This window comes from Frieseomelitta varia, unplaced genomic scaffold, assembly GCF_011392965.1.
Source record: "Frieseomelitta varia isolate USP_RPSP 00005682 unplaced genomic scaffold, Fvar_1.2 scaffold_207, whole genome shotgun sequence".
Lineage (NCBI taxonomy): Eukaryota > Metazoa > Arthropoda > Insecta > Hymenoptera > Apidae > Frieseomelitta > Frieseomelitta varia.
This window is the reverse complement of record NW_025109828.1, coordinates 679,686-695,213: the sequence shown is the minus strand read 5'-3', so window position 1 is coordinate 695,213 and position 15,528 is coordinate 679,686.

The following is a 15,528-nucleotide window of genomic DNA, read 5'->3' as shown; positions in this document are numbered from 1 at the left end:
TATATATTTCGGTATTTTTACCGTTGTGGACATCAAATACCGATAAAATACGTATGAAAATACCTGTATGACCGTCTTATATCGGTATTAAAACTGATTTCCCAAATAGCGGTTGTATTACGATAACATGGGAGCAAATACCGGTATAATACATAAACCTCACAATATTTCGGTTTCAGTCTCTGGGTATAATACCTAAACCTCAAAATATTTCGGTTTTCAGTCTCTGGTTGATGGGTGGCTTCAAACGGTGCTGATTTCTCGATGGAACGTTTTATGTGTACAGGGTGGAAAGGAAAGTTTGTACCACCATAGATAAATTCTACATTTTCGATTTGATGGAAATACGTGTAAACAACCTACCGCAAAATTGCTCTTGGAAAATTTTTTTTTCTTGCATTGTATTCCACTCATTACGAGGGAATCATAATTCCTACTAATGACAAGTTTCTTAATCATTTAACTCTGCAGACGTGTGCGTGTTAACAGCGACTTTATGATTCTGGATGTCTATATTTCGTAATGTTTATATCTCCAATAATGTTAACACTTGGCTTTACACTGATGTTACAACTATGATAAATTAAATGTTAGTGAAACCTAATACGAAAATTACGTAATGTAGACATTGACGCGTTCAGAACCTTAAAGTCGCTGTTAGAATGCACGCGTCCGCAATGTTAAACGATTAAGAAACTTTTTGCCATTTTTCGAAAGAATTGTTAGGTTGCGAGGTTAAGTCAATTGTGCGACAAGTTCTTTACATTAAATTGGACAAACGTTTTTTTCCATCTTGTACGTGGTTGTTGAGAAACGAGCGTTGGTTGTAGCCGACACTTGCGTTGAATTTTCGAGTTTCTGTTTAACTACAATTTAGAAAGCAAGTCGCTAATAACTCACGCGAGTGCTCGATGCGACTATAAATAATAAAAGTGAAGGAAGAAAGGAAAAAATTTAGAAAGCGTCAGATTCGAACACGTTCGTCTGCAAATATTGAAAGAAAACGCGTGTTGTGTTTTGTTCTTTCTCTCAAATAACACTGCACGAGAGTGAAACGACTTTTGCAAAGACACGTTTATTTCAAGCGTATAAATATTTATGTATTGTAGATTTTATCGTTTAATATATTCGTCGAATAGACGAAGTGGACGAGTCTGCAAAATTCAGTCGTAGCAAAACGAAAGAACAATAAAAATCAAACGAAGAAAATGATGATCTACGTCTTCGTGTAATGCTGTTTTTCGAGCGGTATAATTTCCTGGCGCACTGGTTTTTTTTCCGAACGACGGCCGAACCATCATAAATAAATGTTGTTTTAACGGCTGGCAAATTGAGCATTTAAAATATATTCGGTTTTACTGGCGTGGAGCTTTGTTCCTTTCAAGTGTGTTACGATCTTCTAATGACCACAGCGAAAACGAGTATAACGATGATATAATGAGAGTGAAGAATTACTTTTTGTGCAAAAATTTCGAGTTTAGCGCAAATCCTACGTTTCGTTGAAAGTCATTGATAAATTAAATAGTCATATCAGTTCGCAGTTGTATCGATTTTTCGTTCATCTAATTTTAATTGATCTCGTTACTCGACCAAGAAGGATATACGTAGGATGTTTGAAGCAACTCGGAATGAAAGATTGAACATTATCGAGCCTGTCAGTTCACCCTTTCGATGATGGTTCTTCCGTGAAAGCACACAGCGAAAGAACAAGTGTACGAAACTGCTATTGGTCGAAGCGCAAAGGGTCAGAGTGTTCCTTTCGCCGGAGGTACTAATTTTTTTTTTTCCGTGAAGATAATACAGCACCGTAACGCATCGGGCACACAAAAGTACCGTGCCCCATCACCATCATCAGCGAAAAGCATCCATGACGAGAATCGGACGTAACCCCGCTCGTTGAAATAGAAACGCAACCGTGATAAATACTCTTCGTGAAATTGCTTTTTACGATTCGTACTTTTTACGATTACCAGTTACAAATTAATCACTATTTCTCTATTTAAATTTTCCGAGATGAGAAATTGGAAATTTCTAAAATGTATAATTACCATTGCCAATGTTTCGATAGTTAATAGCTGAGTTTCTCAATCGCCAAGTAGCTTAAAAATTGATGTCGTTTCTGTGTAATTAGTTGCAGTTTGCTTTAAAATGTCCCACGTGAGTGAGATTTTGCATTACAAATTTACTGGGTATTTTAAACGTAATGAGGTACTCTTTGCGCCTTGGAAACTCGGTAATAACACGCTCGCGTATGCAACGTGCGTCGTACTTGACGCGCAATTTGGCAAACTAACGTCAAGTTGTTTGCACGCGATACGCCTTCGGCTACGAATCGATTCGAATCGAAGAAAACTGGCTGGAATAATCCCTTGGAACGAACCGCGACCGTTCTTCTTTGGCATCGCCGCACACGTTCAACAATTTCATCCTGCGAGAACCTAAATAATTTACTTATTATCCGGAGCAACGAGCTGATATAGTTTACGTCCGCCGCTGCAATTATTCTCCGTGAAAATGTAACTCGAAAGATACGGGTCTCACGAGATTACAGAGCAATTCTTCTCACGTGCTCGATCGTGCAATATACGAATTCTCGGCTCGGATAATGAGAGCTTTTTACACGCGTGGTAAGTGTATCCACCAGAGAAAGGGGACGCTCACTTTCATTCGTGAACTTCAGCTGCCTCGCGCTCCTCATCCAGCCGAGTATAATCAGAGCCTATTTCTTTCAGATCCCTTAAGAAGGGACTTCCGTATATATATCGGACGAAAGCGATACTGTGCATCTTTGACCTTCGCGCGAGTAATTGCCACACCGGCAAGAAAGAAATTGCATTTCTCAAACGAAAGTGGTTCTGCTCCGACGATCTGCGGATGACTTACTCGCAATTACACTTTACGGTGCAAGAATTTTGTGGCCCTGCACCTCGATGTGAAGGATTTTCCGAGTGGAATGCTAGACTCTTCAAACCTACACTTGAATTAATTAACCTCTTGCGCTGGAACGACGTGCCACTCACGTCGAGAATTTTGTCCCAGATTGCAACATTTTCTCAGTTTCAAGTGTATTTAAATGTAACAAATGATGAGTTTATTACTTCTTAATAATTTTCATCCGTGATATCATACCGACGAGTTTAAAAGAAAAAAGAAAGCGACGAATTATTGTACACGGTTCTGGTCACTCGTTATGGTCCGCGATCAGTTGCCAGCGCAAGTGGTTAAGACGTTTAATAAAAATAGGAGTAGTTAATAGAGTAAATTTTCGTTTATTGGGATGAAGAGTAAAATTTCATTTATTTTTGACCTCTCGCGCTGGAATGACGTGCCACGTAGAATTTTTTTTGTCCCAAATTGCAAAATTTTTTCTGTTTTAAGTATATCGAAATATAACCCAGGTGAAACAGATAATAAATTTATTACTTTTTAATAATTTCTATCCAGTGGTATCGTACTGACGAGTTCAAAAGGAAAACAACGAATTATTGTGTACGGTTCTGGTCACTCGTTATGGTCCGCGATCAGTTGCCAGCGCAAGTGGTTAAGACGTTTAATAAAAATAGGAGTAGTTAATAGAGTAAATTTTCGTTTATTGGGATGAAGAGTAAAATTTCATTTACTTTTGATCTCTCGCGCTGGAATGACGTGCCACGCAGAATTTTTTTTGTTCCAAATTGCAAAATTTTTTCTGTTTTAAGTATATCGAAATATAACCCAGGTGAAACAGATAATAAATTTATTACTTTTCAATAATTTCTAATAATCCAGTGATATCGTACCGACGAATTCAAAAGAAAAAAGAAAGCGACGAATTATTGTATACGGTTCGGTCACTCGTTATGGTCCGTAATCAGTTGTCAGCGCAACGGGTTGAAAGAAAATTTTCGTTTGCGCAAACGATTCACTCACTTCGAAGAAGAGGGGGTTATACGTACCAATGCAGTTAGAGATTGAGAAGGGAACTCCAACGAGCGAGTACTCGTAATTTTTCTCCCATGCAAAGAGAGAGAGAGATGTATCGCAAAAAGGTAGCAACACGTTTCCACGTTAGTTTCCGCGCGTAGCTTTGATTAGAGAGGCGAGGTTGAGGGCTGGAAGAGTGGTATCATCGATGCAGGCACGTTAATGACAGAGAAAGGATCGATGTAGGTTTCGACTCGTGGAAAAGACGGTTGGAAGGGAAAGAAAGAAGACGGGTGCTGGTTGTCGATTGGCGTGCGAGCGAATCCTCGAGCTGGCTGCGACGCGCCGCGGCTGGGAAAGGTAATCGGTTGGCTCCGGGCGAACCGAGAGGCATCCGCTCGTCGAGCGAACAGCACGCTCCGCGCCACGCTTCGACATCCCCACCCGCATGTAAAGCCACGTTTACACGCCACGATCGTGACTACCGATTGTTCGCCGAGCACAATGAGTCGATTAATCATTTGCCGCGGTTTATTGTTGAAAGTACACCCTAGGTGGCGAGCGTTGGCTTATTCCCCCCCCCCCCTCCCCCTCTTCTCCTCCCACTCCCCCGTTCGGTTCATTCTATTCCAGCTTGGAATTTTTATCCCCCGTGATAAGGGGAACGGGTTCGGTTCACTTTCGTGGGCTGAGGAAGGAGAAAGGAGGCCTGGATAGATTTTGCATAGATTTCAAGTGTTTTTTTTAGAGCCTGCTGGGAGAACTGTTGCCGAGTTTCAAGTGATTTATTGTTTCGCGTTTGAAAAGCGGTGGGACGGTCTGACCTGTCTCACGACGGCGCTGGGTATTGATCGATCGTCGAAGGAAGCGTCGGGATTTTCTACACGTTACGTTTCTTTTTACATTGCGAACCGCAGTCATACCGCCGCATGTTTTCTCAAACTCGAACCACTTGCTGACCATATTCTCTTCTGTTTGTTAACAGGTTTCCATCGAACGAAGAACGATTATACGTACTTGCCCAATTTCCGCAGAATCTACGTTTGACGTAAGTCAAAACTCCTATTTGTACGTTATTTTGTCTGTTTGCCGAAATGGTCACATTTCACGAAATGCTCGATTAAGTTTGATCTTGAAATGGTGAATCGATAAAAACGAGTCCAAACTTTATCGAATAGTAAAATTTTCTAAAGCGATTAAACCCAATTAAACTTGGTGTCTCTCGAAATTTCAATCGTGGACCACTCTGTCAAGTCAGGTTGGATATAAATTTGTAACAGTTTATAATTCGCGGGTTAATTAATTTAATTTCGATCGTAAAACATGGCAAACTCTAAAACAAACTGCGCGTGAGATACAAAAGGAAGAAACGAGTTAAAACTCAATTTGATTTCGTAGATTCCTTAAATGGCGCCGCGCGCCGAGAAAGGTGGACGTCGTCCACCGATTTTAAAGGCAATTTAATCGCCCTCACCTTTTGTCTCCGTTGCTGCAACTTACCGTCCTACCGATGTTCGCCGAGCCTCGAGGTGACCATTACCCTTGCGTTAATGCACGGCCTCTTGATTTTAGTGCCGCTGTCACTCGAGAACTTTACGGTCCTTCGTTTTCCATTCGACTTTACGCGAACGGCGACGTTACGGTTCGCGTCGTTGTCTTACCGGTTCGTTAGCGACAGATACCACGTTGCCTGTTGCCGCTCCGTCCGGGCGAATTATCGTCGCCGGTGCGTAAAAAGACGAGAGGGACGATCGAGGTGAACCCACGAGACGCTTCTTATCCGCGCGGACGTAAATGGATTCGGCCCGGTAGTGGGCCGAGTAATTGGACGTGTTTTAATCGACGGTGAATCCGGCGCGCGCGCGCGGAATCCCACGGAGCAGTCTGACAAATAAAAATCCGAATTCATGCTCGACGTCAGGTGCGCGTGGAACGACTTTGCGCGAGTTTCCGAGTCTCTCGTTCGATTTCGCGTGTCGTCTTTTCGACAAAGTACGGCCGGCGGGAACGTTTCACGCTGGCAGATCTTCGAAGCCACGTCGATATCCAAATAATCCAGCCACGACTGTCGCATTTTCTTTTATTTTACTGTCAGTTGTGGACTGCTGGTTGATTTTCATGTTCATACTTTTACATTTAGTTTGGCGTTTGGCCATCGGTTAAAAGCTGATGCATCGCGATGATACATTTTTCTTCTGTTTTGCAACGTAAATTTATAAAAGGATGTTCGATGATTATTTACGAGGACTGTAAGAGGAACGAATAGCGGTATTCTTTCCAATTATTTATGATTCGTCTTAACAACGTTGACTGCTCGGGTAATCTCAAATAATAAGAAAATTATGTTTCCACTCTCAGACAGCTCTATTCTGTTAGGATTGTAATAAAATCCTCACGGTAGAGGCAATAGCCACAAAACTCTCTCATTTTGTCCGAGACGAGCGAACGAATCTCACCGTCTGACCCCGTCCGTCGTGACGTTTCGCCGTGTCGCGCGCAAATTACACTGAAAATTGCATCGCAAATTTCTCCCCTATCGCACGTGTGGGAGAACCTGGGGCCAGGACGTGCGTGTCCACGGCGACCTGGTCGTTACGACTTCACGCTGACTTTTGCACGCGGACTGCCGCGCCTCGCATGATCGACACGAGTTGCCTGTTCGTGGCAAATGAAACGTGAGCACGGCGGACGAGCGGACGCCTCGAGCGTGATCCAGTAAAATTGCGTAGGCAGATTACCCGATGGAACACACCCGATGTGATCGACGATCCGAGAATCCCTTCGAAACATCTTCTTTCTTTTTCTCTTTACTCGTTGCGTGATTTCATCCGATTCGTTCCTTTCTTCGTGATTCTACGCGCGAGTAAGACCTCCTGGCACGTGATTCTGACTGTGGAGTTGTTATATTGATCTTTTACCAACGTAAAGCGCCAAAACTTGTCCAGAAATCACGCTTTCTGCTCGCTACTTTAACTTTTTCTCAACAAGTTCCACCGTTAATCTGAGAGGCCGGCTTGCAATCAGAGTCGAGATCGGTCGGTTTTCGGTGAATTTTACTACAGTGTTCGAAGTCAGAGCGACGAGCTTTCTCTCGACAGGTGGCCGAACGTTAGCAGCAACGCTTCTGCGGTTTTCTATCGTGGGGGGAGGGTGCAGGCGAAATTTTTGCCCATTGTCATCTCTGCGCGAGCGGAGCGTGTGTGTGCGTTCGCGTGGGCCGAAAGCGCGCTGACGCCAGGCACGCGCCTCACGCTGCGAAATAACGGTACCTGCCCTTGTTTCACCGTTTCATCTCGGACCTAACGGCCAGCCAGCGGTCGAAAAGCTTGCAACTTTTTTTATCCGTTCCATCGCAGGTGTCGCGCCTGCTGTTAAAATTCCACGGAAAAGGCAGCGATCCTCTTCTTCTTTTTTTTCCTTTTTTCGCTCCGAGCTGGCGGAACTTTCCGTCGATGACGCGTGGAAAGTTCAACTTTTTAACTCAGTTCAGGTTCACTCTCCGACTCGACGGATGTTAATCTCGGAAGATTAAATCTGTCCGAAGATTTCAAACACTTGACAATTTGTTTTCCTTTGATCGAGGATTCAGGGAAAATCTCGATCCTTTTGACAGTGAACAGTTCAAAGATAAACTCTTCGATTTAATAGTAAAGAGAGAGAGAGAGAGAGAGAGAGAGAGAGCCGAGTCCATAAATGTTAAATTTCGTGAAGAGAAAAAGGAAAAATTATAAAAACATATTATAGAGAGAAGATACACAGAAGGACGCGAGATGTTTTCAGTAAATCGAGAGACTACGTCCGTAGTCTCACTTAATGAAGAATTCCGTCGCCCCGATGGATACGAGCATCCAGCGCGCAATTACCCTACAAATGGACCATAATTATCAATAATTTCGTGCATTCGGGTTTCTTATTGTCGACTTGCGACAGGTATCTTCGACATCTTCATTAGGACCTTACAAGCGTTGAATTTGTTTCGTGTAGACCGTTAAATTACATGAAGTTAAGAAAGTGATTCTCAAACGCCTCGCGGGAAATGAAATCTCCTACAATTTCTCAGTCAACCTACTTTCTTTCGTTCAAAGATCGATCGAGCGAGTTTTATTGTCCCGCGACAAATTCCCACGTGAAATGGTGGTCGTCGTGTGTCGAAAGGAGAAGGGACGATGTATTATAGTAAAAAGCGTCGTTTTTCCTTTGTTTTTTCAAGGCGAGATGGAGGGCACAATAGACGGGGCCACGTTAAAGGACGTTAAAGGGTTGAAGATGAAAGGGAAAATTGGGAACCGCTGTTAGACAGTACAACGAGAGAGATGAAGCTCTCGTGATGAGAGCCATCCGACGTACGGTGGTCGAGGAGGAATCCACGGGGAACGCCTCTTCGTAATAGATTGTCATCCGCAGGTGGATGCGGCGGCGTGTTCTCTCTTCGGAGGACAGTAAAAAGGAGCGCGTCGTTTAAACGACGGGGCGAGGCTCTCGATGAGTTTGAAGTAATCTCGGGCGGGCTCCGGTAAATTGGGGCACGCGTGTAAACGTTAAATTGTTGCAGGGGAATGGGGTGAGGAACGTGTGTGGCACGTTCTGCAAAAAGAAGCGTCGTTGTCAGCGACCGGGGGATGGGGGTGGGTTGTTACTGCTACTTGAATCCTTGTTAAACGTCGCTCGGGGAAAAATAGTTGATAAACTACGAATAACTCAACCATAACCTGTTACGTTAACGCCGAGGTGTAATTGAAGGGGAGTCTCGCGCTTACAGTTTTTATATTTCTATAAATATGGTGTCTGGAGTGATCCGAGAGTTATTCGACGGGAGGCAAGACGGTCTAACGTTACGTTATATATATAAATTTTGCGTCTTAACTTTTCGAGCAACTGTATCGTTCGATTAATTGCTCGTTCATTAATTTCTTTTCACGACGTTGTTCCCGATGTCCAAGTTGTTCCGGTCGCTTTCGTATTTTCCCCGCAAATGAAGCAATGCGGCACATTTTGAATATATATATATATACACTTTCGGTGTATACCGAACTACATTACAATTTTTTGCCTCTTGAAAACGAAGGTCAGAGATTTTTTTTGAACTCCGGTACCGAAATTTTGACAGAGCAATTACGATCGCTCGGCAGGCTACTGGAGTCATTTCGTGAAAACGAAAATGAATGATAACGGGCCGAACGAGGCCATTGAACTTACATAATAATCGCTGCCAATTACGCGTTTTATTAACGACACGCTTCTCGACGAATTTTGCATGTAGCGTGGCCTCGCGAGCGTGTATCCCATTGCGCAACGTCATTAAACCAAAGAGGCGAACGCGGCGCGCGGCTTTTAAAGATGCTTTTGCAACGCCGGCATGCGAAAAATCCGCCTTGGCCTCATCGAGATCGCGAGCCACTCGAGATAAAAATCCCCTCCCCTTGCCCCTCATCTCCTTCGTATCGTTGCATCTTTTTCGCGGTTCGTGACTCGCCTTTCAATTACTATACGCGAGGGAACGGGGCAAGAAGCAAGCTGGAAATTTTCGGCTGGCGAAATAAAAATAAGCGTCGTTGTTCGTTTAATTTATCCCTTGTCAATGGAATACCTTTGATCGGTCGTCCCGGTCGCAAGGCCGATCGCAAACTCAACGCAAGACTTTATCTTATCGCGTCATTAATTTCCCATCGGTACATAAAGAATCCTTATTTCGGATTCGCCGATTCTTTCGAGGCGAGCTAAGGCGAGGAAGATGCGCGTTTCGTACGAGTACACGGCGCTCGTTCGTAAAAGGCTTCGCCTGGAAACCTCGAGTCGAGACTTTTCATTTTAATTGGCTATTTTGCATAAGCCCATCGACCAACGTATCATTCCGCATAATTAAACAAGGCGATCGTTGAATTACGAGCGGCTCCCGGTAGCTGCGCAAAGTTGATTTAAGGGACGTCGCTTTAATTGCGGTCAGCTATTTCGTCAGATCGTGTGCTGATCTCTTGAGAAAGAGAGAGAAACAGAGAAAGAGAGAGAGAGAGAGAGAGAGGGAGAGAGAGACTCTTTCTGTCTTTTGAAGGTTCGATGATTCGTGTATCTTTGCGCGAGATCACGAATTTTCGAGAGCCTATCGATTATTTTTTGTCCGTCTCTCAATTGTATCTGAATACCGAATACTAGTAAAATACTGGACGATTAAAGTATAAAATTTCCATCAGAGACATTGACAGGACAAAAATAATCGAGAAACTTTGTAACACAATGGAGCGTAGGAGCTCCATTTTACGAAAAATACAAATCTTTGAAAATACACTGTCAAACAAAAATTATCAGTTGGTCATTTCGATCAATTTGGTAACCTGAAACGAATTCATCGACGTCTCTAACGCTCGAAATGCCCGAAAATCGTTCTGCCGTCCGTAGACTGTCGATAGTTGCGTAACGATCGTGGCAATTCTGCCACGAAAGAATTCGTCAATCCCCGTTCTTTCCCCTCCCTGGCTGTCGACTACCATTCCCCGGATTTCTCCAACTAATTGCGAGGTTAATCGCCGATTCGAGTTTCGAGCGTTGGTTCTTCGAACGTCAGCGGGATTCCGTGTCCGTTTTTCGAAATCTAGCGGCATACCGCTAGAGAAGGCTAGAAACGGCCGGTGATTCCTGACCGGCGCAATTACCCAAGGACGAAAGGGAGCCGGCAGGTGATCTCTCGGCCGAGAAACGTATTAGCAGATATCCCCGACGTGTTCTTTGGGTCTGGTTGGTGAGACGGGCAAAAAGCGTGGCCTAGTAGATGCCTAGGAAGACCTCGATGTCGGTCGACGCCTGACCGCCCTCCTCCTCCGCCATTCGCAGCAGGTGAAACGAAATGCGTACCGCGAAACGCCGCCGGAAGGAAGAAAAAGGATATTCGACCGTTGTTCGCTCGATCGAGACGAACGATCGGGGCCACGATGCGAATCACCGTTCTCCAAATCGATGGCTCTAGATTGGTATCTTTGTTCCTGGTGGAGGCTGCATGGACACGCGAAGATAGAGAAGCTCGTGATGATCCGCTGTTTTAAATTACCGCCGGCCGGAGCGTGGCGAGGAATAGTACAGCAGTTGATAGTTTCGAGGCGAGTAGATACAATGGGAAATTGTCGATAATTTAAACTGATGGAACTTTGTATATGAAAGATCTGTACGTGGTCTTGTTTTTCTACACATGATGATGAATTTATGTTTTTCTTTCCAAGATTTAACGTCAGATAATCAGAGAACGAAGAATGAGAATACGATCATCTTCTTTCAAAAGCTCACAATTCTGAAGATAGATACTTCGTGCTTTGAAAACGAGATCAGTTCGCATCAGTTTAAATTGTCGACAATTTTTCATTGTTATCGGGTACAGTTGTGCTCTTCACTGTATCGAAGTGAAAGAATCAAATTGCCACGAACGGATTTCTCATCTTCGTTCGGGACGATTATTAAATAATTAATTACGTATCACGCCATCCGGGAGAGAAGCTGGCGAGGATATTATCGCGACGACGGCAGGTGAGCCATTAAGCAACTAGTCGAAGAGATCGTTACGTGCTCGTTCGCGGTTGTGTTTGCAGATAGCGCGAGCAAGACATTCATTCGTCGGTTGGGTTGTTTTCGAAGCGACCTTCCCGGTCGCTCTAAACCGCTTCGAACAAACAAGAGAGAAAGACGGACGCACCGACATTTTTCTTTTTTCTTTTCTTTCCTTTTTTTTCTGAATATTTCAGTCTCGCACCTGCCACCCGACCGACCTCAGCTTCGGACCTCAAGGACTAGGAATAGTCCTGATCTTTTTGCAACCGCTGGCTAATTCGTTTCGCAGGCTCGTAAGTGTCACTCGAAGCGATCCTACTATTCGTTTGGTCTGCCCGCTATCGACCTCTCGCTGAGGCGAACGGAACGATCGGACAGACCCCGATCATCTTTGGCGGCTACCACTTTTTCTCCGCTACCGCATTTTCTCCCGGGGTCCCTTTGCCTCGTGCCGCGAACACCGGTTGACATTTCGTTCGGTCGCGATCCGCAGAATCATTTCGTGAGATATCCTTGTCCCGCTCTATTCGATTTAGCCGTACGTCTTAATGGCTGTGTTATTTACCGGTCTCTTCTCCGATACCTCTCGAGAATCTCTCAACGACCGAGCTACGCTCGTTTTATTTAGAATAAAACTCTCTCTCTCTCTCTCTCTTTCTTTGGTCCATTTTACAAGACGTTCGATCGAAGATTTTTTTCGAGACTTCCCTTCAAAAAGAAAGCTTTCCCGCGAAAGCTGCTCGTTATCGATGAGAGGGAAGAAGCGCACATCAAAGGAAGAGGAGCTTTTACGTTCCCCGAGATCAAAGAACCTACGTAGCACCACAAATATCTCGCCATTTCAAACATCCGGGATCTTTCGGCTCTCCCTAAACTCGAGTTACAAATTTATTTTCGTTTTCGTTATTACCTCAGCGGGATGCTGGTTCTCGAAACCAGGCGAATGAAAGATGTGGGTCGAAAGGGGTGGAAAACGGGAGGAGGGGGAGTGGCGATCGAATGTGAAATGAAATCTGTTGGTGCCGAGACGTTCGACGATCTATTCACAGCGACGCGGACGAGAACGAATCGGACAGGGGCACGTGCCTCGGGATTTCGACAATTTCTGGCGAGCAGCGAACTATTTCCGCCTGACTGGAGGAAACTGTTGTTCTCCGGCCAAGAAGCATACGCCGCGGGAGGCTGCTCGCCGAAGATTCGTCGCACCCTCGCAGCGGGTGTCGGACCTCGCGTGGTTCCTCCTCCGCGTGCGTCTTTTCCGACTGTGTCGGAAGTTTAAACCGACTTGGGACTCGACCCAAGGAGATGATAATCGGTGCGTGTTCGTGGGAAACGTCCGAAAATCGTGCGAATAATTTCGGTGCAAGTCGTCGAAACTCTCAACGTGATTTCCGCGTTTTCACTCTGATTTCATCTCTGTTTGATGTAAAAAATAAAAAATAAAAAAATATATATAATATAATTTAATTAGTATTAATTAATAAATTGTATAATATACAATTATATAAATTTATTATATTCTAGATATAATTGTATAATATACAATTATGTAAATTTATTATATTCTAGATATAATTGTATAATATACAATTATGTAAATTTATTATATTCTAGATATAATTGTATAATATACAATTATGTAAATTTATTATATTCTAGATATAATTGTATAATATACAATTATGTAAATTTATTATATTCTAGATATAATTGTATAATATACAATTATGTAAATTTATTATATTCTAGATATAATTGTATAATATAAAATTATATAAATTTATTATATTCTAGATATAATATACAATTATATATATATATATATATATATATATATATAATTACACAATTATAATAATTATATATTTGTACAATTCGAAACATTTGTTTATTTAAAACTGCTGCAGTCATCCGACTCGTTCGATACCTCGCATAGATTCCAATTGACTTGCTCCTTCTTTTTTTTATAATTTATAATTTATAATTTTTTTTAATAATTTAACTTGTATTGGGTCCAGCAGTTTCTAGGCAGTCCCTATTATCTGCACGTACAATGTGAAATAATTAGTTTTGCTTGCTCGAAGGGTAAGCTGTGTGTGGGTTCGCAGGAAATATTTCAAAAAAACCTGCTATGCTTGAGTTCACTTGCCTTCTAACTCCCGAGTGTCCTTTGTAGTCTTGAGGTAGCACCTTTATCCTTTCTAGGGATTTCGCAGCTTCTATGAGGAGCTCTCCGAACATCTCCTTCGTGTCTGTTTCATATTTTTCCTCCAATGTGAATTTTATTGTACTGCCGACTTTCTTTACGCTCGATGGAGAAAACGCACGCACAAGTGATTCCATTAATTAAGTGGCGGACAACTTCAACGCGAGTTCCACTTCGAATCCAAGTGAAACGACGACCAAGCCGGGAGACGTGGACATTTACAAATGACAAGTAAATTCAGGATCGCAGGTACGAACGCAAGGGGAGAGGGAGCGATCGGTCGTTAACATGCTGGAATCGTAGGGTACGCACGTAGACAAGCTAATCGATAAAGCCGTTTGTACGAAGGTTGGAGTGAAACGTTTCGAAATGACCAACGATCGACTGGTCGAGTCGCGAGTTACTTTGCATTCCGTATGTATGTATGTATGTATATATGTACATCGTATGCTAGCACGCCCTAGAACATAGCGGAGGGAGGGAACGTAGCGTTCCATCGCGAGCGTCTATTAATCTTGGCGGGGTCGTCGAGCGACCATTAATATATCGAGGTAGGGTCATACTCGGCGTATCTTCGTGAATTATCGTTCCTGGCCCGTGTCACTCCGTCGCCGACAATCTTTTATCGTCACGTCCGACGTCGCCGAGTGGAAGAGCTGAAAACGAGACGACGATTTCCCACTCAGCTCATTGCGATCATTGTTTTCGCCCGAGTGGGGGCAGGGAAAAGAAGAAGAAACTGGCGACTGATTTATGGACACCCGATGCGACAGAATCTTTTCCCGCGACAAATGAAAATGGCTGGAGCTTGGATAAATCGCGAAAATGTGTGCCGGGCACGGGGCACAGGTTAAAAATAGTAAAAACAAAGAATGATTTACACTCAGTGTGTCATCAATCTTCCGCGAGTTCTTCGCAACAGGGGGATTTTATGCCCGTTTTACGATCTCGCGATCGAGCCGCGTCCGGTCACGTTCCTCCGATTAATCTCTATTTTCGTGCGTCCTCGTGCGAAGTCGATGCAGATAACACCATACATCGTGTGTATATCGCGCGCGAGGAAACGGCAAACGTACACGCTCGAGTCGAATTCTACGATAACGAGCGCGTAATTACGAGTTAATCTGGTCGGTTCGGTATCGAGCGATCGCGAGCGTCGACTTTCGCTCGTGTTCAACCGGTTCCCTTTGACTCGGTCCGCCTTCGACTCGGTCGCTCCTGAAAAATAAGCCGCGTGGAGCCGCCGTGAATCCCTCGAGCCGATTTGCCCGCTCACGAATGAAAGTTACGTGTGCTTTTGGACAACGTTGGCGTTGGCCAGAGTTCGAGACCCGAGGAATCGTCCGAGGATGCCCGTGTCGATCGTTAATTCCCTCGCCGTAAATCGGGCTCCGTTCGAATCGTCGCCGAATTTGGAAAATTTCATCGGCTGTTCTCGATGGTTAATTCCTACTTGATGTAATTGATCGAATTTTTCTTTCGATTTCGATGTTTCTCGATTTCATTGCGAATCATGATCTAGTTTTTATTTTTGTTTGGACGTTCCTTGAAATATTTATTAGTCTAGAGACTTCTTAGGTTAGCGATGCTTTAATCTATCGTTTTTAAATGACCACCAGCAGAGTGATTAAACCTAAAATCTTTTCTAAAATTCGATTAGCTACATTGAATCAGTTCGGTTCTAATAAAAACAGACAAGAACGGTTCAACTTTCATATCAAATACAGTTTAATTCTCAAGAAGAAACGATTTAATTTTCAACCTACACAGAAACGGTATAGTTTTCGTCTAATTGTCAATGAATTTGATTCTCAGTCCAGTGCTGTGACGTTACACTCATTATTGAATACCCAGAGTCAAATTCGACAGTATGGCCAGTATAATCACGA